A 25,379-nucleotide genomic window follows, 5' to 3' on the forward strand; every position below is an offset into this window, starting at 1 on the left:
TATGGCATGCTACTATAACATCACTATCTGTTTTGGACTATATGTTATAGTATGATATTGGTTTCTTAATAGTTCAATTTATGTAAAGAGCAATATATACTAGCCCGTGTGAATGCACGGGCCGTCGGCTAGTTGTAAATAATGGCGGGCAGGACATGTCACCCGTCACTGTTACTTTTTCAAAAGAGCAGTGGTGGTTGACAGGACATGCTCGTCGCAGTTACGGGCATATGTGTGGCGAGCGTTGGCCAGCAACCGCTACAACTAGGCTCTTTCAAATATTCTCACTAGCTGAAAACTGTAGTGGCGAGTGCGAGAAAAGTGCCCGTCTTTGGCGTGTGGGTAAGCAGTAGGCGCCCGCCACAACTGTATTTTGGCAAGCGCGTCAATTAAATCAAATTTTGGATAAGTTTGATGTGACGGGTGCTTGTTATTGCCTGCCACTGCTCTCGACGGACAATTCCACTTCTGCGCCCGCCCGTAACCGTCCACACACCAACATTCATTTCCATTGTTTCGTCTTTCTCTCTGCCATTTCCTCTCCTTCATCCCCTTCCTCGCCGTCCTGCGGCTCGACTGCCACCGCCGTCCCTTCGACCAGCTGGCGGCGCCTTCCACGTGTCTGACGCCGTGAGCACCACCGGATATTTGCTCGCCCCTCCGACGGCGAAAGAGCAGATAAGACATTCTCCTCTCATGGTTGGTCCGCTATCACATGCCCATCCACCTCGATGTAATCCTGGCGAGTTGATGGCTTTGTTAATTCAAAACCGGACGAGGTTCGAGCCTTTTCTATGGCAGGGCCTGTGCCTTTCCCCTAAATGATCGAGGGATGAAATTCTTTGTGCGAGTCCGTTAGCAAAGGCGTGAAACAGCTTAGTGTCCCTATCCATTCTCAGTCTCACTGCCACCTATTTCCTTGCCCTGCCGCCGCCACCTCCGGTGGACGAACACTAGATGTGAGGTGAGAATAATAATTGGCTTATATATAAGAGAGAATGACCGTTGTGAGCAAAAGAAAGCCAGATAACTGTGCTTCAGGGGAGACCATAGTTTGCAGTTTTCACCTGTTGCAATTCGCACAAGATTTTATTGATTGAAAACAACAACAATTCACAGCCTCACTCAGCTGTGTGAACAGCTAGCTGATCATTACACTCTCGAGCCTAAACATGCCCCGCCAGATACCTAAGCCACGCCGCCATTCGAGCGAGCGCGCTCGCCGGTGGACAGCCGGAGCTTCCGGTAGTCGTCGTAGTAGAACGGCTGGAACCGGCGCGGGTATTGCGCGTTGACGAACGCCTCCGGCGCTCACACCCTGTCGTCCTTGGGCGCGAGCAGGAACAGGGCGATGGAGATGTGCGGCACCGCCGCCACGCACTTCACCCGGTGCTTCACGGTGTGCAGCCTCCCGTTGCTCCACGCCTGAAGCACAAGACGGGTTGCTCACTCGGACAAAGAGTCTCAGCGCACCGGACGGAAACGAAGACGCCAAGAATTTTTGTTAAACATAGGATTTGTGGGAACTGGCTCAACCCTCTTGGGGTGGCCTATCACATATATTTATAAGGTTACACAATATACAGATTACACAGTTGGGCTACGTTACAAAGTTTAACACCCTCCCTCAATCTCAACTGACTCGTGATGCATCTAGGAGGTTGAGATTGCGCCTACAGACCTCGAACATGGGAGAAGGTAGAGGCTTGGTGAAGATGTCGGCAAGTTGATCCTTCAAAGAGATAAACTTGATCTGTAGTAGGTTCTGTGCAACACGTTCCCTCACAAAATGATAGTCAATTTCAATGTGTTTGGTTCGTGTATGGCACACCGGGTTTGTCGAAAGAAACGTAGCACCGATGTTGTCACACCAAAGAACTGGAGGATGCGACTGGGAGGTTCCCAGCTCTCGAAGTAAAGACTCGGTCCAGATAAGCTCAGCAGTCACATTGGCAACTGCTTTGTACTCGGCTTCTGTGCTGCTGCGAGAAACAGTGGCTTGCTTGCGTGCACTCCAGGCGATCAAATTAGGATCCAAAAATACAGCATATCCCCCCGTGGATCGCCTGTCATCCGGACACCCAGCCCAATCAGCATCTGAAAACGCAGATAGAACGGCAGAGGAACTAGGTCGCAGATGAAGACCATAGGAGACAGTGAGACGCACATAACGAAGAATGCGCTTCACAGCAGACCAGTGCACATCAGTAGGTGAATGAAGATACTGGCATACCCTGTTAACCGCAAAGGAAAGATCAGGGTGTGTGATCGTCAGATACTGCAGGCCACCAACAATACGCCGATACTCCGTGGCATCCGTAGGAGACAGAATAGTACCAGCAGTAGCCGAGAGCTTGTCAGTGGAGGACATTGGTGTGGGGGATGGCTTACACTTGAGCATACCAGCGCGCCGCAAGAGGTCAAAGGAGTACTTCTTCTGGGTGAGAGCTAAGCTGCCGCGAGACTGATGCGCAACTTCAATACCCGGGAAGAAGTGTAGCCGTCCCAAATCCTTAACCGCGAAATCTCTGCCAAGTGCAGTCACAAGAGAGTCAGCAGCCGTTGCAGAGGAGCTGACCAGAATGATATCATCCACGTACACAAGCAAATACACAGTCACACTGGGGCGCTGAAATAAGAACAATGAGCTGTCAGCTATCGACGAAACGAAGCCATGAGTACGAAGAGCCGAAGCAAGGCGAGCATGCCAGGCACGGGGCGCCTGCTTCAGTCCATAGAGAGCCTTCGTCAGACAACAGAGATGATGAGGCTGAGCGTGATCAACAAACCCTGGTGGCTACCGCATGTAAACCTCCTCTTCAAGCAGCCCATGAAGAAAAGCATTCTGCACGTTGAGCTGTCGAAGAGACCAACCACGAGAGACTGCAAGAGACAGGAGAAGCCGAATAGTAGTAGGTTTTACAACGGGGTTGAATGTGTCCTCATAGTCCAGACCCTGACGCTGTTTAAACCCCTTAGCCACAAGACGCGCCTTGTAGCGCTCAATAGATCCATCTGCATGTCTCTTGACTTTAAAATGTTGGAAATATGCCCTAGAGGCAATAATAAATTGGTTATTATTATATTTCCTTGTTCATGATAATCGTTTATTATCCATGCTAGAATTGTATTGATAGGAAACTCAGATGCATGTGTGGATACATAGACAACACCATGTCCCTAGTAAACCTCTAGGAGACTAGCTCGTTGATCAATAGATGGTTACGGTTTCCTGACCATGGACATTGGATGTCGTTGATAACGGGATCACATCATTAGGAGAATGATGTGATGGACAAGACCCAATCCTAAGCCTAGCACAAGATCGTGTAGTTCGTTTGCTCAGAGCTTTTCTAATGTCAAGTATCATTTCCTTAGACCATGAGATTGTGCAACTCCCGGATACCGTAGGAATGCTTTGGGTGTGCCAAACGTCACAACGTAACTGGGTGGCTATAAAGGTGCACTACAGGTATCTCCGAAAGTGTCTGTTGGGTTGGCACGAATCGAGACTGGGATTTGTCACTCCGTGTAAACGGAGAGGTATCTCTGGGCCCACTCGGTAGGACATCATCATAATGTGCACAATGTGACCAAGGAGTTGATCACGGGATGATGTGAGTTACGGAACGAGTAAAGAGACTTGCCGGTAACGAGATTGAACAAGGTATCGGGATACCGACGATCGAATCTCGGGCAAGTAACATATCGATAGACAAAGGGAATTGCATACGGGATTGATTGAATCCCCGACATCGTGGTTCATCCGATGAGATCATCGTGGAACATGTGGGAGCCAACATGGGTATCCAGATCCCGCTGTTGGTTATTGACCGGAGAACGTCTCGGTCATGTCTGCATGGTTCCCGAACCCGTAGGGTCTACACGCTTAAGGTTCGATGACGCTAGGGTTATAGGGAAAGTATGTACGTGGTTACCGAATGTTGATCGGAGTCCCGGATGAGATCCCGGACGTCACGAGGAGTTCCGGAATGGTCCGGAGGTAAAGATTTATATATGGGAAGTCCTGTTTTGGTCACCAGAAAAGTTTCGGGTGAAATCGGTAATGTACCGGGACCACCGGGAGGGTCCCGGGGGTCCACCAAGTGGGGCCACCAGCCCCAGAAGGCTGCGTGGGCCAAGTGTGGGAGGGGACCAGCCCCAGGTGGGCTGGTGCGCCCCCCCCCCCACACCAAGGCCCAAGGCGCATGGGAGAGTGGGAGGGGGCAAACCCTAGGTCCAGATGGGCCTTAGGGCCCATCTAGTGGGGCGCCCCCCCTCTCCTCCCCTTGGCCGCCCCCCTTGATGGGATCTAGGGCTGGCCGCCTCCTCTTGGGGGTGGAAACCCTAAGGGGGGCGCAGCCCCCTCCCCCCTATATATAGTTGAGGTTTGGGCTGCCCAAGACACATGAGAACGTCTCTCTTTCGGTGCAGCCCTACCCCTCTCCCTCCTCCTCCTCTCCCGCGGTGCTTGGCGAAGCCCTGCGGGATTGCCACGCTCCTCCACCACCACCACGCCGTCGTGCTGCTGCTGGATGGAGTCTTCCCCAACCTCTCCCTCTCTCCTTGCTGGATCAAGGCATGGGAGACGTCACCGGGCTGCACGTGTGTTGAACGCGGAGGCACCGTTCTTCGGTGCTTAGATCGGAATCAACCGCGATCTGAATCGCTACGAGTACGACTCCCTCATCCGCGTTCTTGCAACGCTTCCGCATCGCGATCTACAATGGTATGTAGATGCACTCCCCTTCCCCTCGTTGCTAGATTACTCCATAGATTGATCTTGGTGATGCGTAGAAAATTTTGAATTATTGCTACGTTCCCCAACAGTGGCATCATGAGCTAGGTCTATGCGTAGTTTCTATGCACGAGTAGAACACAAAGTAGTTGTGGGCGTAGATGTTGCCAATTCTTCTTGCCGTTACTAGTCTTATCTTGTTTCGGCGGCATTGTGGGATGAAGCGGCCCGGACCGACCTTACACGTACGCTTACGTGAGACAGGTTCCACCGACTGACATGCACTAGTTGCATAAGGTGGCTAGCGGGTGTCTGTCTCTCCCACTTTAGTCGGAACGGATTCGATGAAAAGGGTCCTTATGAAGGGTAAATAGAAATAGGCATATCACGTTGTGGTTTTACGTAGGTAAGAAACGTTCTTGCTAGAAACCTATACAAGCCACGTAAAAAAACTTGCAAACAACAATTAGAGGACGTCTAACTTGTTTTTGCAGCATGTGCTATGTGATGTGATATGGCCAGAAGATGTGATGAATGATATATGTGATGTATGAGATTGATCATATTCTTGTAATAGGAATCACGACTTGCATGTCGATGAGTATGACAACCGGCAGGAGCCATAGGAGTTGTCTTTATTTTTGTATGACCTGCGTGTCATTGAATAACGCCATGTAAGTTACTTTACTTTATTGCTAAGCGCGTTAGCCATAGAAGTAGAAGTAACCGTTGGCGTGACAACTTCAAGAAGACACAATGATGGAGATCATGATGATGGAGATCATGGTGTCATGCCGGTGACAAAGATGATCATGGTGCCCCGAAGATGGAGATCAAAGGAGCAAAATGATATTGGCCATATCATGTCACTATTTGATTGCATGTGATGTTTATCATGTTATGCATCTTATTTGCTTAGAACGACGGTAGTAAGTAAGATGATCCCTTATAAAATTTCAAGAGAAGTGTTCCCCCTAACTGTGCACCGTTGCGAAGGTTCGTTGTTTCGAAGCACCACGTGATGATCGGGTGTGATAGATTCTAACGTTCGAATACAACGGGTGTTGACGAGCCTAGCATGTACAGACATGGCCTCGGAACACATGCAAAACACTTAGGTTGACTTGACGAGCCTAGCATGTACAGACATGGCCTCGGAACACAAGAGACCGAAAGGTCGAACATGAGTCGTATAGGAGATACGATCAACATGGAGATGTTCACCGATGATGACTAGTCCGTCTCACGTGATGATCGGACACGGCCTAGTTTGACTCGGATCATGTATCACTTAGAAGACTAGAGGGATGTCTATCTGAGTGGGAGTTCATTAATCAGATGAACTTAATTATCATGAACATAGTCAAAAGATCTTTGCAAATTATGTCATACGCTTTAGTTCTACTGGTTGAGATATGTTCCTAGAGAAAATTTAGTTGAAAGTTGGTAGTAGCAATTATGCGGACTGGGTCCGTAAACTGAGGATTGTCCTCATTGCTGCACAGAAGGCTTATGTCCTTAATGCACCGCTCGGTGTGCTGAACCTCAACGTCGTCTGTAGATGTTACGAAACATCTGACATACACGTTTTGATGACTACGTGATAGTTCAGTGTGTATTGCTAACGGTTTAGAATTGTGGCACCTAAGACGTTTCTGAAACGTCGCAGAACATATGAGATGTTCCGAAGACTGAAATTGGGATTTCAGACTAGTGCCCACGTCAAGAGGTATGAGACCTCTGACAAGTTTCTTAAGCCTGCAAACTAAGGGAGAAAAGCTCAATCGTTGAGCATGTGCTCAGATTGTCTGAGTACCACAATCGCTTGAATCGAGTGGGAGTTAATCTCCTAGATGAGATAGTGATGGTTCTCCATAGTCACTGCCACCAAGCTAGTAGAGCTTCGTGATGAACTATAACATATCAGGGATAGTTATGATGATCCTTGAGCTATTCGCGATGTTTGACACCGCAAGAGTAGAAATCAAGAAGGAGCATCAATTGTTGATGGTTAGTAAAACCACTAGTTTAAGAAGGGCAAGGGCAAAGGGGATACTTCATGAAACAGCAAGTCGTTTGCTGCTCTAGTGAAGAATCCCAAGGTTGAACCCAAACCCGAAACTAAGTGCTTCTGTAATGAGAGGAACGGTCACTGAAGCAGTACCACCCTAGATATTTGGTAGATGAGAAGGCAGGCAAGGTCGACAGAAGTATATTAGATATACATTATATGAATGTGTACTTTACTAGTACTCCTAGCAGCACCGGGGTATTAGATACCGGTTCGGTTGCTAAGTGTTAGTAACTCGAAATAAAAGCTGCGGAATAAACGGAGACTAGCTAAAGGTGAGATGACGATATGTGTTGGAAGTGTTTCCAAGGTTGATGTGATCAAGCATCGCATGCTCCCTCTACCATCGAGATTTGGTGTTTGCGTTGAGCATGATTGGATTATGTTTATCGCAATACGGTTATTCATTTAAGGAGAATAATAGTTACTCTGTTTATTTGAATAATACCTTCAATGGTCTTGCACCTAAAATGAATCTCGATCGTAGTGATACACATGTTCATGCCAAAAGATATAAGATAGTAATGATAGTACCACATACTTGTGGCACTGCCACTTGAGTCATATTGGTATAGAACGCATGAAGAAGCTCCATGTAGATGGATCTTTGGACTCACTTGTTTTGAAAAGAATGAGACATGCGAACCATGTCTATTGGTATATATGCATGAAGAAACTCCATGCAGATGGATCGTTTGGACTCACTTGATTTTGAATCACTTGAGACATGCAAATCATACCACATGGCCAAGATGACTGAAAGGCCTCGTTTTCAGTAAGATGGAACAAGAGAGCAACTTATTGGAAGTAATACATTTTGATGTATGCAGTCCAATGAGTGCTGAGGCATGCAGTGGATATCGTTATGTTCTTACTTCACAGATGATTTGAGTAGATGCTGAGTGTATTTACTTGATGAAACACAAGTCTGAATTATTGAAAGGTTCAAGTAATTTCGGAGTGAAGTTGAAGATCGTCGTGACAAGAGGATAAAATGTCTGTGATATGATCATAGAGATGAGTATCTGAGTTACGAGTTTGGCATACAATTAAGACATTGTGGAAAGTGTCTCACAATTAATACCGCCTGGAACACCATAGTGTGATGGTGTGTCCGAACATCATAACTGCACCCTATTGGATATGGTGCATACCATGATGTTTCTTATCGAATTACCACTATCGTTTATGGGTTAGGCATTAGAGACAACCGCATTCACTTTAAATAGGGCACCACGCAATTCCGTTGAGACGACACCATTTAGAGAAACCTAAGTTGTCGTTTCTTAAAAGTTTGGGGCTGCGAAGCTTATGTGAAAAAGTTTCAGGCTGATAAGCTCGAACCCAAAGCGGATAAATACATCTTCATAAGAATACCCAAAACAGTTGGGTATACCTGCTATTTCAGATCTGGAAGCAAAAGTAATTGCTTCTAGAAATGAGTCCTTTCTCGAGGAAAAGTTTCTCTCGAAAGAATTGAGTGGGAGGATGGTGGAGACTTGATAAGGTTATTGAACCGTCACTTCAACTAGTGTGTAGCAGGGCACAGGAAGTTGTTCCTGTGGCACCTATACCAATTGAAGTGGAAGCTTATGATAGTGATCATGAAACTTCGGATCAAGTCACCACCAAACCTTGTAGGACGACAAGGATGCGTGCTACTTCAGAGTGGTACGTGATCCTGTCTGAGATATCATGTTGTTGGACAATACTGAACCTACGAGCTATGGAGAAGCGATGGTGGGCCCATATTCCGACAAATGGTTAGAAGCCATGAAATCCGAGATAAATGGATCTTTGAGAAGAAGACGGACGTGGACGGTAATGTTACCGTCTATGAAGCTCGACTTGTGGCAAAGAGTATTTCCACAAGTTCAAGGAGTTGACTACAATGAGATTTTCTCATCCGTAGCGATGCTTAAGTCCGTCGGAATCATGTTAGCATTAGCTGCATTTATGAAATCTGGCAGATGGATGTCAAAACAAGTTTCCTTACCAGTTTTCGTAAGGAAAGGTTGTATGTGATACAATCAGAAAGGTTTTGTCAATCCTAAGGATGCTAAAAGGTATGCTAGCTCCAGCGATCCTTTCATGGACTAGAGCAAGCATCTCGGAGTCAGAATAGATGCTTTGATGGAGTGATCAAAGTTTTTGGGTTTATACAAAGTTTGTTAGAAACTTGTATTTACAATAAAGTGAGTGGGAGCGCTACAACATTTCTGATAAGTATATGTGAATGACATATTGTTGATCCGAAATGATGTAAAATTTCTGGAAAGCGTAAAGGGTTGTTTGAAAGGAGTTTTTTCAAAGGAAGACCTGGATAAAGCTGCTTACATATTGGGCATCAAGATCTATAGAGATAGATCAAGACGCCTGATGATACTTTCAAAGAACGCACACCTTGACATGATTTTGAAAGAGTTCAAAATAGATCAGCAAAGAAGGAGTTCTTGGCTGTGTTACAAGGTGTAAGTATTGAGTAAGACTCAAGACCTGACCACAGCAGAAGAGAGAGAAAGGACGAAGGTCGTCCCCTATGCTTTAGACGTAGGCTCTATAGTATGCTATGCTGTGTACCGCACATGAAGTGTGCCTTGCCATGAGTTGGTCAAGGGGTACAATAGTGATCCGGGAAAGGATCACATGACAGCGGTCGGACTTGTCCTTAGTATCTAGTGGACTAAGGAATTTTCTCGATTATGGAGGTGAAAAGGAGTTCGTCGTAAAGGGTTACGTCGATGCGAACTTTGACACTAATCCGGATGACTCTGAGTAGTAAACCGGATTCGTATAGTAGAGCAATTATTTGAAATGGCTCCAAATAGCGCGTGGTAGCATCCACAAGATGACATAGATATTCGTAAAGCACACACGGATCTGAAAGTTCAGACCCGTTGACTAAATAACCTCTCTCACAAGCATAACATGATCAAACCAGAACTCATTGAGTGTTAATCACATAGAGATGTGAACTAGATTGTTGACTCTAGTAAACTCTTTAGATGTTGGTCACATGGTGATGTGACCAGTGAATGTTAATCACATAGTGATGTGAACTAGATTATTGACTCTAGTGCAAGTGGGAGACTGTTGGAAATATGCCCTAGAGGCAATAATAAATTGGTTATTATTATATTTCCTTGTTCATGATAATCGTTTATTATCCATGCTAGAATTGTATTGATAGGAAACTCAGATGCATGTGTGGATACATAGACAACACCATGTCCCTAGTAAGCCTCTAGGAGACTAGCTCGTTGATCAATAGATGGTTACGGTTTCCTGACCATGGACATTGGATGTCGTTGATAACGGGATCACATCATTAGGAGAATGATGTGATGGACAAGACCCAATCCTAAGCCTAGCACAAGATCGTGTAGTTCGTTTGCTCAGAGCTTTTCTAATGTCAAGTATCATTTCCTTAGACCATGAGATTGTGCAACTCCCGGATACCGTGGGAATGCTTTGGGTGTGCCAAACGTCACAACGTAACTGGGTGGCTATAAAGGTGCACTACAGGTATCTCCGAAAGTGTCTGTTGGGTTGGCACGAATCGAGACTGGGATTTGTCACTCCGTGTAAACGGAGAGGTATCTCTGGGCCCACTCGGTAGGACATCATCATAATGTGCACAATGTGACCAAGGAGTTGATCACGGGATGATGTGAGTTACAGAACGAGTAAAGAGACTTGCCGGTAACGAGATTGAACAAGGTATCGGGATACCGACGATCGAATCTCGGGCAAGTAACATATCGATAGACAAAGGGAATTGCATACGGGATTGATTGAATCCCCGACATCGTGGTTCATCCGATGAGATCATCGTGGAACATGTGGGAGCCAACATGGGTATCCAGATCCCGCTGTTGGTTATTGACCGGAGAACGTCTCGGTCATGTCTGCATGGTTCCCGAACCCGTAGGGTCTACACGCTTAAGGTTTGATGACGCTAGGGTTATAGGGAAAGTATGTACGTGGTTACCGAATGTTGTTCGGAGTCCCGGATGAGATCCCGGACGTCACGAGGAGTTCCGGAATGGTCCGAAGGTAAAGATTTATATATGGGAAGTCCTGTTTTGGTCACCGGAAAAGTTTCGGGTGAAATCGGTAATGTACCGGGACCACCGGGAGGGTCCCGGGGGTCCACCAAGTGGGGCCACCAGCCCCAGAAGACTGCGTGGGCCAAGTGTGGGAGGGGACCAGCCCCAGGTGGGCTGGTGCGCCCCCCCCCCCCCACCAAGGCCCAAGGCGCATGGGAGAGTGGGAGGGGCAAACCCTAGGTCCAGATGGGCCCTAAGGCCCATCTAGTGGGGCGCCCCCCTCTCCTCCCCTTGGCCGCCCCCCTTGATGGGATCTAGGGCTGGCCGCCTCCTCTTGGGGGTGGAAACCCTAAGGGGGGCGCAGCCCCCTCCCCCCCTATATATAGTTGAGGTTTGGGCTGCCCAAGACACATGAGAACGTCTCTCTTTCGGTGCAGCCCTACCCCTCTCCCTCCTCCTCCTCTCCTGCGGTGCTTGGCGAAGCCCTGCGGGATTGCCACGCTCCTCCACGACCACCACGCCGTCGTGCTGCTGCTGGATGGAGTCTTCCCCAACCTCTCCCTCTCTCCTTGCTGGATCAAGGCATGGGAGACGTCACCGGGCTGCACGTGTGTTGAACGCGGAGGCACCGTTCTTCGGTGCTTAGATCGGAATCAACCACGATCTGAATCGCTACGAGTACGACTCCCTCATCCGCGTTCTTGCAACGCTTCCGCATCGCGATCTACAATGGTATGTAGATGCACTCCCCTTCCCCTCGTTGCTAGATTACTCCATAGATTGATCTTGGTGATGCGTAGAAAATTTTGAATTATTGCTACGTTCCCCAACATAAAAACCCACTTCGAATCAATGATGTTGACGCGAGGTGGAGGAGGAACCAATGTCCAGGTCTCATTATGCATAAGAGCGTGGTAGTCTTCCTCCATAGCAGCCCTCCAGTGAGGAATACTCATAGCGGCCTCATGACTGCGTGGTTCAGCGGTGGGATCTGCAACAGCATGAGCAAGACAAGCAGACAGGTATGTGACAGTTCCATCATGACGCTGTCTGGGAAGAACGATACCGCTGCGACTGCGAGTATGCGGACGTTGCGGTGCAACGATGACAGGAGCAGGCGGCACCGATCCTTGAGGCGTCGGTGAAGGAGGATCGGGCGACGGGGGCCCAGGCGAGGGCCAAGGCGAGGCGACGAGAGGCTCAGCCGACCCAGGTGAGAGGGGCGGCAAAGACGTACGGGCGGGCGACGTAGGCGATGACGGAGGCGAAGCCGGGCATGGAGACGGTGATGAGGACCGCTCGAGCCTCTCGGATGAGGCCATCGGTGACGTGGGCCGCGCAGGGGCAGCCGTGACGAACACCGGCCCAGGTACGGAGGCCATCGCAGGCGCCGGCCCAGTTGCATGGGCAGGCGTGGTTCCAGAGGCGGGATCGAAGGCGGGAGGCGGTGCATGCACGCGCACCGGCCGATCGACGTGCGTCTCAAGAGATGCATCAGGGAGTAGTTCCAAGCGAGCACCGCGTCCAATTCCTGCACCATGTTTAGGTAACAACACAGGCGAATATGCAACATCTTCAAATTGGCCAAGCATAATAGGAGATGAATGCATAGATGGAGGTGTGGTGGGTTGCTGCGGCATGGCGGAGAAGGGGAAGACGTTCTCATCAAAGACAACATCACGGGATATGTAGACACGATTTGTTGGCACATGAAGGCACTTGTAGCCTTTATAGAGAGAACTATAACCCAGGAACACACATTTTTTCGACCGAAATTCAAGCTTTCTATGATTATATGGACGAAGATGAGGCCAACAGGCACACCCGAACACCTTAAAGAAGGTATAGTCAGGAGTTTCATGTAAAAGAAGCTCAATAGGAGTTTTCATATTCAGAACACGCGTAGGTAGTCTGTTGATAAGAAAACACGCGGTAGCAAAGGCATCACTCCAAAAGCGAAACGGTACGGAGGCATGAGCCAGGAGTGTGAGTCTGGTCTCAACTACATGTCGATGTTTGCGCTCAACAGCGCCATTCTGCTGATGTGTGTGAGGACATGATAAACGATGAGAGATCCCAAGCTTATTAAAGAAAGTGTTGAGGTTGCGATATTCGCCCCCTCCCCCAATCGGACTGAACATGAATAATTTTATGCTTGAGAAGACGTTCAACATGCACTTGAAACTGAATGAATATATCAAACACATCAGATTTGCGCTTAAGAAGATAAAGCCAGGTAAAGTGACTATAGGCATCAATAAAGCTAACATAGTAGTTGTGACCACTGACAGATGTTTGTGTGGGACCCCACACATCGGAAAACACAAGCTCAAGAGGACTCGTTACTTCCCGAGTAGAGGAAACAAATGGTAACTGATGACTCTTGCCTTGTTGACAGGCATCACACACGGACATCTCCTTATTGCTAGACTCGATAGGCAGCTCATGACAGTGAAGTATATGGCGAACTATGGGGGTGGCGGGATGACCAAGGCGAGAGTGCCACTGGGACGGCGACACACGAACACCGCTGAAGACGCGCGGGGCGGATGGATCCTCCAAGCGGTATAAGCCATGGCTCAGGCGGCCGCTAAGCAGAATTTTCCGGGTGCTCGGTCCTTGACAAAAAGATCAAACGGGTGAAATTCACATAGGACATTGTTATCAAGAGTGAGTTTTGGAACAGATAACAAATTAAGAGTCACCGAGGGGACCCGTAAAATATTACGAAGATGAAGCTGCCTAGATGGATGACTAGTTAAGAGAGATGCTTGACCAACGTGAGAGATGGGCATACCTACACCGTTGGCGGTGTGAACCTTGTCGTGACCGTAGTAGGGCTGGTGAGTGGACAGCTTGGCGAGCTCATTCGTCATATGATTCGTGGCGCCGGTGTCCATATACCATGCGGGATCAATCGGGTACGACGGCGTAAAACCTTGGTCGACGCGTGTGTCCTTGCCCTTGGCGGCAACATGGGCAGCAGGAGGGCCAAAATCTGCCATGGCAAATTGGCGCTCATTGCCTTTGCCATCATTACCGATGCCGAGGAAGCTCCACTGAAATCGTTTGTGGCACTTGGAGGCGAGATGCCTCTCACGGCCGCAAAGCTGGCACCGCACGGGGCCCCCACCCGAGGTTGGCGCAGGGGGGTGGCAATCCGGGCAGGCGAAGAGGGTGCAGGTGGGCGCTGGCCACGCGACGCCCAAAAGGCCGCTGGCTGGTCGGCGATGGTGGTGACGGACCGGCGAGCTTCGATGCGTTGCTCGGTGAAGAGCAGACGGGAGAAGAGCTCATGCGGAGGAAGCGGCGACTTGGCGTTGTGGACGGCCTCGGCAAGGTTGTCGTACTCGGCATCGAGACCCTTGATAACGTAGCCGGCGAACTCCTCATCACTCAGCGGTCGACCAATAAAGGTCAGTGTGTCCGCCAAGACCTTGATTTTGTTGAAGTATGTTGTGGCAGATGAGTCCATTTTCTTGATGTCATCGAGCTTGCTGCGAAGAGCCATCGAGTGGGCGGTGGAGGTCTGGGCAAACGCATGTTCCAGAGTCGTCCACACATCCAAGGAGGAGGCAGCAAAGAGGCAAAGGCCAGCGACCCCGTCTCCTAGGGAGCCCTGGATGGCGAAGAGGATCGCTTGGTCTTGCTGCACCCACACACGGTGCGCCGGGTTGATGGCCGGACCGTGGACAGTGGGGATAACCTGCGGCGGACACGGCAGGGAACCATCGACATAGCCAAGGAGGGAGCGGCTGCGGAGCAGCGGTAGAACCTTGGCACGCCAAAACAGATAGTTGTCTGGCGTGAGACGAGTGGTGATCAGGTTGTCGAAGTGAAAAGGCCCGGAGAGCATGGCGGCGTCGGTGGTAGCAACAGCGGACGCCGCAGAGGCTGCGGGTGCCACAGCCGCGAGCGGATCAACGGAGGCCCCCGAGGCCGCCGGCAGGATGGCGAGTGTCGGGGACGAACCAGCGAGGGCCGCGGGTGGCGCCATAATCGCGGCGGTGGAGACCGCCACCGTCGACGTCGCGGGAGATGGCGGGATCGGAGCCGAGAACATCGAGCCAACGGTGGTGGTGCCGAAGAATTGGGGCCTCGGCGACGCACCGGCGTGGGCGGGGAGATTGAGAAGGGCGGCCAGCGAGGCGGGGAGGGCCCCGGAGCTGGTGGAACTGGAGGCTGAAGCGGTCATGGCAGCTGCGGCGACGGCGGCCCTAGGGTTGGGGGCACAGCGGCGGCGGCGGCGGCTGAGGTGGAGTAAGACCTAGGGTTTAGGCTGATACCATGTTAAACATAGGATTTTTGGGAACTGGCTCAACCTTTTAAGGGTGGCCTATCACATATATTTATAAAGTCTAACAATTTTACAGCTGAAACGAATCTATGGTACCGTACCGTATCGACGTCGTCGATGTTGACGAGGAGCGAGCCGGGGACGGGGTCGACGCGGACGAACTCGTCGGTGGCGGGGTCCAGCACCTCGAGGCCGCCGAGGTAGTTGTCCTCCTGGAGCACGGTGAGGAAGCCGGAGTCCGTGTGGATCTGCACGCCTGAGGAGCCCACGGTGTCGTGCGTGTAGTTGTACTTGTTGATGCGGAACTGGCACGCCGGTCCTCGAACGGGTGGCCCTCCAGGCCGAGACTCGCGGCCACCTTGCCGGCGACGTCCACGATCAGCTCGTGCATCGCCTCGGCGTAGCTCCTGACGGTCTCCCTGCGACAGATTGCGCGTGTTGAGAGCAAATTTGGAGGATCGAAATTCGTTTGGGGACCAAGAAAGGTGGCGCGGCGATCGATTTCTTCGTCCGACCTGGCGTGGCGCGGCACGTCGAGGCTCAGGCGCTCGCACGCGTCCCACAGCCGCGCCGGCGAGCCACAGCTGGACCAGCGGGATCTCCACCATCTGCACCGCCTTACTAGTTGAGCCGATCTCGTCGACTTGCGTGGGGGACTCTGATCTCCACGGAGTTTTAGTATTTAGAGGCCGGCGGCCGGCCGTGAAAGGGACGCTGGGGGCAGGCCGGCCGCTTGTCGGGACGACCGCACCCAAACTGGCGGCACGGAGCAACGAACAAGCTTCCGTTTATAGAGCCTCTATAATAGAGGTTGGTGACAGAATCAGCCGACACATATCAGTGCACGTCAAATGCTGCCATTTCTGTCTTATTATTGGACTGTCTAGTGCGCGATTGTCCCAGTTTTTTTAGAACAGTTCAAGGTTAGTCATTTACGTACAAAGCTCATCAAACGCCACGGTAAAACATAGTACTAGTTAAATACCAGTGCGTTGCTACGGGATCAACCATTAACAGTCGCACAAGAGGCGAGCTCTCGCGATGGCCACGTAGGCACTGGACCCCGCGAGGACCGCCCCATCTCTCTCGTCGTCACCCCGCACCCCGTTCCCCAAATTCTTCTCCTCTCCCTCGTTTGCCGCCGCCAGCACTCATCGGCGCCCTCCCCCACAGCCGTCGCCGCCGCCGCCACCAGCGTCCCCCCTCACAGCCTGCGCCCCACCCCTTCTCTCCTCCCCTTATCCCGACCACCAGGCGACCTCCTCGCCTCCACTTCGCCCCAGATCGAGAAGCAGGTCGGGATCCACGGCCACGGCGGCGTGAGCGCCTCGATTTAGATTTAAGCCGCGTGACGAGGGTGCTCTCTGCAGCGCTAACCCAAGTGCCGACGCCACGGACAAGGTGCCCTCTCCATCACTTCCCTCTCTGTATTTTTGATTTGGAGTTGGTGCTCTGTTCCTGTTCGTGAAGCGCCCTCTCTTCTCTGCTGCAAGGTTCGTCAAGCATCTTTGCTCGTGGAAACCGAGCAGGCAGGAGGTACGAATATCTCCTCTCGTCTGGTTTTCTTCATCCCCCTATGTGATGGGTGCCATCTGTTTTTGTGCATGTTTCATGGAGAGGAGAAGCTGCTCCGATCCCATCTGCTGAAGGAGGATGCCCACCATCCAAGGTGCTCAACATCACCGCCATCTGTTGCCTGCCAAGGTAACCTCTATAATCTGTTCTGTTGGCGGAAAGTTCGGGACTAAGTTTGTATTGTGTAGCTTCTCCCTGTTGCTTCTTGCACTGAAAAAGGAAGATAATGCTTTGAACAAAACAGCCATCTGTAGTTCAGTCAGCTTCAATGCAATGCATGGGTGGTGTCGCAACCAAAGCAAGTTCCAGAACAATATAAAGGCCTGAAAGATCAAAGTAATTACCCTGCTAAGAAAATACCAGGTAAGATCAGTTTACTTGCGCAAGCTAAAAATAAAATGAATCAAAGCAAGGAGGGGTATCTTAATTAGCAAATCATTGAAGAAAATCGTAGCTGTTCATGCTCACTGAATTCTTGAGTTCAGATCTCATAAGAAAGAAGCACACTGATAAAACTACATGTGCCCTTGTGAGTTCACTTATCACATAAGAAATGTACTGAATAAAAATGTTTGTGTGAGTATAGATAACAGGAGTAATAATTTACCAAATACTTCGGGAGAGGATGCCCGGTTGGCTTGTCAAGCGAAACTATTTGTGCATCTGTAGATGATTTCCCATTTTCTGAGAGTGAACTGAACTGAACTACTTTGCAGAGCGAAGATGTCTGTCTGATAGGCAAAGCAGACATAGCAAAGCTTCTTGTATGTATTCGGGAGAGGATGCCTGTTGATGATCAGACTGGTAGCGCACGTTTACGGACACCAGTGGGCAGAAACGCAGAAGTCACAACATTGGACGCAAACGCAATCAGCAACGGCGACCAGACGTGCAGTGACCCGACGATTGGCGACGTCTGCAGTACTGGGCGAGTGACGGACGACTGACAAAGTGATGATTCAATTGATCTGATGGATTCAGGGATAGTTGGCTTGTCTGCCCGTTGGCCTGAAATCCCACTTCTGATCTTCTCTGAAACCAAAGGACGGACTGTTGGAGAAGCCCAAAGGCAGTACTGCCGGACCTAGGAGAAGGCGTTGCGGCTGGGTCGTCCAACATGGAGTGGGGCAACGTTCTTGTAGCTGCCACCTCATCTATTATGGAGCCTGCATGATTTTAATTGGAGGGAAGATGGGTGTTTTCATCTGTGGCGTAGTATATACCTGGCGTTCATCTTCGGGCACAGCGTGGCTGGTTCTGGTGCCGGCGAGTTGACGCTCGAACGCCGTCCAGTTATTATATATCGAGGAGTTACGGCCGGGGATCGCCGGCGGCGCACGTTCTCGCCTGTCTCGCTCAAGGACTGCAGAGATGGAGTCTATGTTGGGCTGCTCCTCCTCGTATGATAGGTGGTGCGGTGGTGGTCGCACAGCTGAGATATCCATGGAGGAAGGGGCAAGATCTCCGTTGGGTGGATGCTTGAGCATGTATTGGAGGGAGATGGGACTCCACCGTTCATCCATTCTACAGCGGATGGATATTTATTTATGAGTATGACCCATGTACAGCTCAGTTACAGAAGATGAAGATGAAGGGATGCGTTTGGAGGAGAAATTAAATCACAATATCACATTCACGGCAGGAAAACAGAATGCACCGTGAAAGCTTATGTGGCAATGATGCTGATGCAAGACCATGAAAGCTGATGTGGCATGATGGTGATGTGGATAGTGTGCATGTTGAGAGAATTGTTAGTAGTGGGGATCAACTTTTTAAGAATGTAGGATGATGGAATCGGGAAAGTACTTGTGCATTAAATGAAGTGCTAATCATTTTTAGTTAGATGGCTATTGTGTTCTTTGTCTACCTATTGTTGATTATACTTACAGGGCCTAGATCAATATAAAGCTGTGGGATGCACTGCAGAAGGATTTGAATGCTGGAAGTAAGAGGGTGAGATGGATAGATAGAGAACCTTATGCTTACTGGAAAGGGAATCCAGAGATCGCAACTATAAGGCAAGAGCTTATCAAGTGTAATGTTTCCAGTAAACAAGAATGAAATACAGGGATCTACAAACAGGTACTTGTTTGTGTTTACGTTGCACTGCACTCTGTTATACTTGAAGGGAGTGTTAACATTCCATTTATTTTCACAAGTAGAAAATCCTATTATATCTTGTCAAATCTTGTTGCTTTTAGAATTCTTCTAATCCTTCCGATCTGTAACATAGCCTTTTCCCGAAGAAAATAATTTTGATGATGCCTATTGCTGATTAACTTTTGCCTTCTCGTTTAGGATTGGATCAAAGAGAGCAAGGCAGGATACAAGAAATCATATTTGGCCAGTCTATGCACCCATAGGTTTGTTTTCTTCCATTAAAAGTTAGGTAGGGACTTGTTTGTTCTGTCGTTGGTACTGAAATTGTTGTGTTGGGTGATAGGTACAAGATCTACATTGAAGGATCAGCATGGCCAGTTAGTGAGAAGTATATCATAGCTTGTGATTAAACAAAATACTACGATTTCTTTTCAAGGGTGTTGATGCCCACTCAGCATTATTGGCCAGTTCGAGATGACAGTAAGTGTAGCTCGTCCCATCCACCCAACAGATTGCAATCTATTCAATACTTTTGATCTAGATGCTAATATGGCGATAGCCTTTTAAGTGACTTCTATGTCGTGTTTGCTGGCTTCTCCACTCATGCAATAGCCCAGAGGATCACTGACCGTGTGTCACTGCAATGTGTAATATATATTCTTTTTGCCTTTTTCCTATATGTACATTTCAAGAAAATGCACACATGTTCTTGCTGCATTTGACAATAACTTTTAGGTGAACAAATGGCTTTCTTTTGTTCCATTGTGTTCTCTGTATTTCCTTCTACCTTTTCCTATCTGTACATTTGCTGCATACATGTTGTGCCTATATGTATGGGACTGACATAGTAAGTTTTCCCCTTTATAGGAAGCTTAAGAATTAAGTTATCTGATGGTGAGTTATTTGTGGTTTCAGGGTTATAGCATGTTCAGTTCATCAGTGAGATATCTCCTCTGGTTACCTTTTTTCAGTGTGCTATGTGCATCTAGCTGGTGGCCACCAGCTAAAAAGGTGAGAGCAGCCATGAAGGACTTGCCAGTCGAACTAAAGTGAGAGCGGCCATGAAGAAAGCTCAATTTGTGGTCGAAGGCTGCAAAAAATTATTCCAGTGAGCAGTCTAGCCAATTAATTACAGTTAGTCCTTTAAGTTAGATTTAGTATTAGCTGAATTACTTGCTTCTATTGACAGTGAAAAAAGTTACCATAATTTTAGTAAAAATTGAAGGTCAAAAGAAAGTAAATTATTGTATCACTATTTATTGTTGCCTTTATTACTACTCTTCTATGTACCCAGAGAGTTTGAATACATTGCAATAGAACTATTGGGTGATTATACAAAAGAAGACATGACTTCATGTCTGACAGCACTGTTGTGATGGTGTAGTGTTAGTTACTCATGCAAGGAAGACCTTTTATAGTGTATATTTGCCCTTGTTTTAGCAGGCACTCTCTGGTTTTCATTATTTTTCTTTATGAAAATATAAATATGCCAGTACCTTCTGTATATAATATCACCGTTCACTCACACTACTAATACTGGAGGCACATGTATGTTCTCAATCAAAGAGTTTGGCTTTTAGATTTTACATGTTAACTAGAGTAGGGAACTTGCACGAGTCTGTGTAACAATTTTGAACTCAAATTGAAAGGTTCATCTACTAAAGCACTATGTTTTTCTATTTTATAGGAGTTTGGAACACTCCTGTAGCATGCCATCACGACCGCTTGCCTATCAGGAGTTTCGTGCGTCATAGGCAATCTTCCTGTCCTGCTTCCCCCACTGTCTCTAACGGCCATCTCCCTCTAGATCTCCATTCTTTGAGCACATGGGGATGTCTTGATTATCAATGCTTTAATCTATGCCACTGTTGTTTTTAACATACTGACTGGCCGTATCCTACTATAACTTCAGTTGACACATTGTGATCATCCTCCATAAATATTTTGTAGATCCAGGCTTAAATATAAAATGTCCTACTCTATAATAATGCTGCTCGTCTACTCTAGGATCACGCTAATTGCTAAGTAGTTGATGAATACATAAATTATATATCTTTGATATTTGTTGTTGAACTAATTAGTACCGATGTGCCTTCAAGTTCTGATGCAATTTAGAACATCTCTCTTTAAGCAAAAGTCTTGTTGACGCTAATTTTTTTTTGTAGCTCTGAATTTAGGAATCATTTGTCCTCAGCAGCGTGTTCATGATTTGGCAAGATGTCTAGCTATCTAACATATAGTATTACTTTTCCTTTTTACAAACTCAAAGTTGTTGGTCTTGTTGTCTTACTGATTAGAAGCAATAATACACATTTTCCTGGTGACGTGACTTGATATTCTGATTGACGGGGTCGCGTGTAATAGAATTGATGCATATAGTTTGAATGCACTGACCTATTCTGCTGCTTTCCCATTTTTTGTGCGTATGATATTTGTAACGCCCCGGATCCGATGCGTGAGGTGTCTGCCAGTTATTCGCCGTCCTTGCATTGTCATCTGCTTGCGTGTTGCATTTTTGTTCTTGTCATCATCTGCATTTCATATCATGTCATCATGTGCATTGCATTTCCATACGTATTCGTCTCATGCGTCCGAGCATTTTCCCTCATTGTCCGTTTTGCAATCCGGTACTCCTATGTTCCCTGGCGCCCCCTTTTGCCTCTTTCGTGTGCGGGCGTTTAACGCTCTCGGAATGGGTCGGTATTTGCCGAGTGGCCTTGGTATAGCACCGATAGACCGCCCGTCAAATTTCGTCGCATTCGGAGTCCGTTTGATAGCCCAATCGTTGAACTCATAGCGGTATCGTTGGCGGTACCTTCGTCAGACGTTTCGGTCTCCGTAACCGTCGCCGGGTCTCTCCCTCTCCTCTCCCACAGTCCAAGTCCAGCCCCTAGGCCCAGCCTACCCCTCATCGCGTCCGGAACCGTTCGATTTCGATCGGAGAGCTCCGAAACCCCTCCTAACCCTAATCCTAACCCCCTTTCCCTATTTATACACCCTCACATGCCATTTTTGGCCTCCACCAACCTCCCCCTCGTTTTCCGCGCCTCCAGCCGCCACCTCCTCAGCCCAGCCGCCGCCTTCCTCCTTGAAATCCGGCGCCGGCCACCTCCCCGCTGCCATGTGGCGCACTCCCACTGGCCAGCGCCGCCACCCAGCCGGCTGGAGCCAACCAGGCGCGACCACGTCGCCCCAGCCCCGCGCCTCCAGCCGCTCGGGCCCGCCGAGGCCCGTGCGCGGCCCGCCAGGCCCATCGGCCTCGCCCGAGCCGCCAGCGCCCCGCGCCAGGCCGCGCCTCCCGCCGCCGGCGTGCCCCCGTTCGCCGCCGTCGTCCCCGCCGCCTACCTCCCGCGCCCGAGGTGCCTCGCCTCCGCCTGACGCCCGGCGCCGCCGCGTCCCCGCCGTTCCCCGTCGTTCGCGCCGCCCGTCCGCCACCCCGGCGACCGCGCCTCGCCTCCTCCCCACCGCAGTGTTCCGCATCGCCGGCGAACCCGCGACCCGCCGCCTTCCTCCGCAGGCCGGCGCGCCTCCGCGCCGCATCGCCGCCCAGATCCATCCATCCCCGGCGCGGATCCGGCCTCCCTCGCCCTTCTCCCCTCGCCGGAGGTCGTGCCGCCGTCGCCGCCCTGCCATGGCCTCGGTCGACCTCGTCGGAGAGGGCGACGAGCGCCCGCCTGGGCCGCCTCCCCCTCGCGCCGCGTGGGCCTCCTCCGCAGTCCAGCCCAGCGCCCCGGCCCGCCTCGTCCTCCTCTGCAACCTGGGCCGTGCCCACGATGTGAGCAGCCCACTAAACCCCGCCCAGTGCACGTTATAGCTATCCAGCGCTCACCTGTTTTTTTCCCTGATTTTGACCAAGTCCTAGAATTTTTCATCTCTTGTGCACTTGTTTGACCTAGCGTAACTTTCTGCTCGTAGATCCATTTTGCATGTATGATATATCGAATTGTTCGTCTCGTGATGCTCTACATTTTGTTCCATTGCACCATGTTCATTTGAGTCCATCTTGATGCCCAAATCATCGTTGCAAGAGTGCTAGTTGCTGTTATCTACTGTTAATTATCAGAACTTGGAGATTTGTTATTTTTGTATCATTTAATCTGTGCATCTTATGGGTATGAGCTCTACATGTGTTTTGTTGTATGCCATGCCATCTTTCCAGGGGTGTATGCCATGTATTTTTGTGATTTCTGTGGTGACTAGCACAAGCATGCAAAGTAGGCTCCGTAATGTTTCTGATTTCAGGGACTTACTGGTTTCTCCGTCTTTGTCTGCTGTTATTTTGTTGCCGTGTAAACTTGATGCTACAGAGAGATCCATGCATATTTTGGAGATGTTCAGTAAGGATGTTTTGTAGCTATTGTTGTAATTGATCCATTCCTGCCCTTGTTTGCAATTATGGGGTTCCATAGCATGACTCAATCTTGCTCTACTTTTGCTATAAAATATTTCTGGCAGATTCTTAACATGATATTCATTTTTTGCCAAGCTTATTGTAGTTGATCCATGCATACTATGTATTTTATCTTGCCATGGATAGCTTCATAAACATGCGTTCTTGCTGTAGGTATGTTTGTCTTGTCATGCGTTGCTTTGTGGTGAGTGCATCAAGCTCACCAACATGCCTTCTTATTATAGTTTCTGCCATGCTCTGTTTTCTGCCAAGTCTGTAACCTGATAACGAAACTTGCTATGTTTACATGCTTGCCATCATATCTTCTGGTCCTTTTTGGCTTATGGTCAGTAAGGGACTTTTGTCATATGCCTTGAGTAGATTCATGCCATGCCTTGTTTTGCCATGTTAAGTTCCTGTAGCATGTTGATTTCGTGCTCTAAACATTGCTACCTGATGCTGTTTCTGTCATGTCCAGTAATTTCTGCCAAGTCTGTGAACCTGTTATTATTTGCAATCTTGCCATGTCCTTTTGAGCATGTTCTAGTGATTTCTGGAGATAGCTCAGTGTTCATGTTTTGTTGTGATTTACCTGTACATCATGCCCATGCCTTCTGTTTTCATGTTAAGGTGTTGTAGCATATTGTTTTGATGCTTGCTAGATGCCTAGTTGCTGTTTTGGACTAATTGTTGCTATGTCTTGTTTGGAGTGTATGTGTTGCACCGTTGCTCCGTTTTGAGCATGCTCTATATGAAACTTGCTTAGTTTTGCATGTAGTTTCATATTATCATGTTGCATCCTTGTTTTGAGGTGTTTGCTTGATGTTCGAATGCATTTTTGCATCAATGCCATGCTTATCTTGTGTTGCTCATATCTTCTAGGCCGTAGCTCCGAATCTAATGAACTTTATATGTAACTTGACTAGAATTTCATGTAGATCATTATGGTGCATCTTAACTTGCTGTTTAACAACTTGAACATAAGATGTTTTCAGTTTGGACCAATTTCGAAATTTGCATATGAGGACTTACCGGATTTGTTATATGTTGTTTCCGGCCTCATTTAAACTTGCTTTGATGTGTTGTTCTTGTATGCATCCTCTCTTGCCATGAGTAGTTTCATATAGCCTTGTCATGCATCATACTTGGTTGAGCATCATGCCTTGTTCATGTGTGGTGTGTTTACCTTGTTGTGTGCTTCTTCCCGATAGTTCCCGTGTCGTTGCGATCGTGAGGATTCGTTCGTCCTCGTGGCTTCATCTTCTTCATGGATTCGTTCTTCTTCCTAGCGGGATTTCAGGCAAGATGACCGTCACCTTGGATCTCATTACTATCATTGCTATGCTAGTTGCTTCGTTCTATCGCTTTGCTGCGCTACCTTTTTTCTTGCTCTTCAAGCCTCCCAAATTGCCATGAACCTCTAACCTTTGTCACCCTTCCTAGCAAACCGTTGTTTGGCTATGTTACCGCTTTGCTCAGCCCCTCTTATAGCGTTGTTAGTTGCAGGTGAAGATGAAGATTGCTCCATGTTGGATTATGTTTATGTTGGGATATCACAATATCTCTTATATTATTAATGCATCTATATACTTGGTAAAGGGTGGAAGGCTCAGCCTTATGCCTGGTGTTTTGTTCCACTCTTGCCGCCCTAGTTTCTGTCGTACCGGTGTTATGTTCCCAGATTTTGCGTTCCTTACACGGTTGGGTGATTTATGGGACCCCCTTGACAGTTCGCCTTGAATAAAACTCTTCCAGCAAGGACCAACCTTGGTTTTACCATTTGCCCAGCCTATTTCTTTTCCCTAGGGAGTCGCTCTCTCGAGGGTCATCTTATTTTACCCCACGGGCCAATGCTTGTCTAAGTGTTGGTCCGAACTAGAGCCCCTTGCAGCGCCACCTCGGGGAAACTTGAGGGCTGGTTTTAGTTGTACGTAGTGCTCATCCGGTGTTGCCCTGAGACCGAGATATGTGCAGCTCCTATCAGGATGTCGGCGCATCGGGCGGCTTTGCTGGTTTTGTTTTACCATTGTCGAAATGTCTTGTAACCGGGATTCCGAGACTGATCGGGTCTTCTCGGGAGAAGGAATATCCTTCGTTGACCGTGAGAGCTTATCATGGGCTAAGTTGGGACACCCCTGTAGGGTATTATCTTTCGAAAG

The 25,379-nt window shown here is 48.7% G+C and overlaps 1 long non-coding RNA gene and 1 pseudogene across 2 annotated transcripts; one reads left to right on the forward strand and one right to left on the reverse strand.

Annotated features, from left to right (window-relative positions):
- Positions 1-1,188: 1,188 nt before the first annotated feature.
- On the reverse strand, positions 1,189-15,763 carry LOC120969097 (2-oxoglutarate-dependent dioxygenase DAO-like; annotated as a pseudogene).
- A 432-nt stretch (positions 15,764-16,195) lies between these two features.
- On the forward strand, positions 16,196-20,819 carry LOC109778071 (uncharacterized). Of its 2 annotated transcripts, XR_012189715.1 has the most exons (9): positions 16,196-16,556; positions 16,649-16,691; positions 16,773-16,859; positions 16,975-17,093; positions 17,447-18,812; positions 19,029-19,093; positions 19,174-19,310; positions 19,746-19,938; positions 20,518-20,819. It is a non-coding gene; the product is annotated as an uncharacterized lncRNA (long non-coding RNA). The 2 variants fall into 2 exon arrangements; XR_002236504.4 differs by lacking the exon at positions 20,518-20,819 and having other exon boundaries at positions 19,746-20,170.
- The last annotated feature ends 4,560 nt before the right edge of the window (positions 20,820-25,379 follow it).

This window comes from Aegilops tauschii, chromosome 7 (genome assembly GCF_002575655.3).
Source record: "Aegilops tauschii subsp. strangulata cultivar AL8/78 chromosome 7, Aet v6.0, whole genome shotgun sequence".
Lineage (NCBI taxonomy): Eukaryota > Viridiplantae > Streptophyta > Magnoliopsida > Poales > Poaceae > Aegilops > Aegilops tauschii.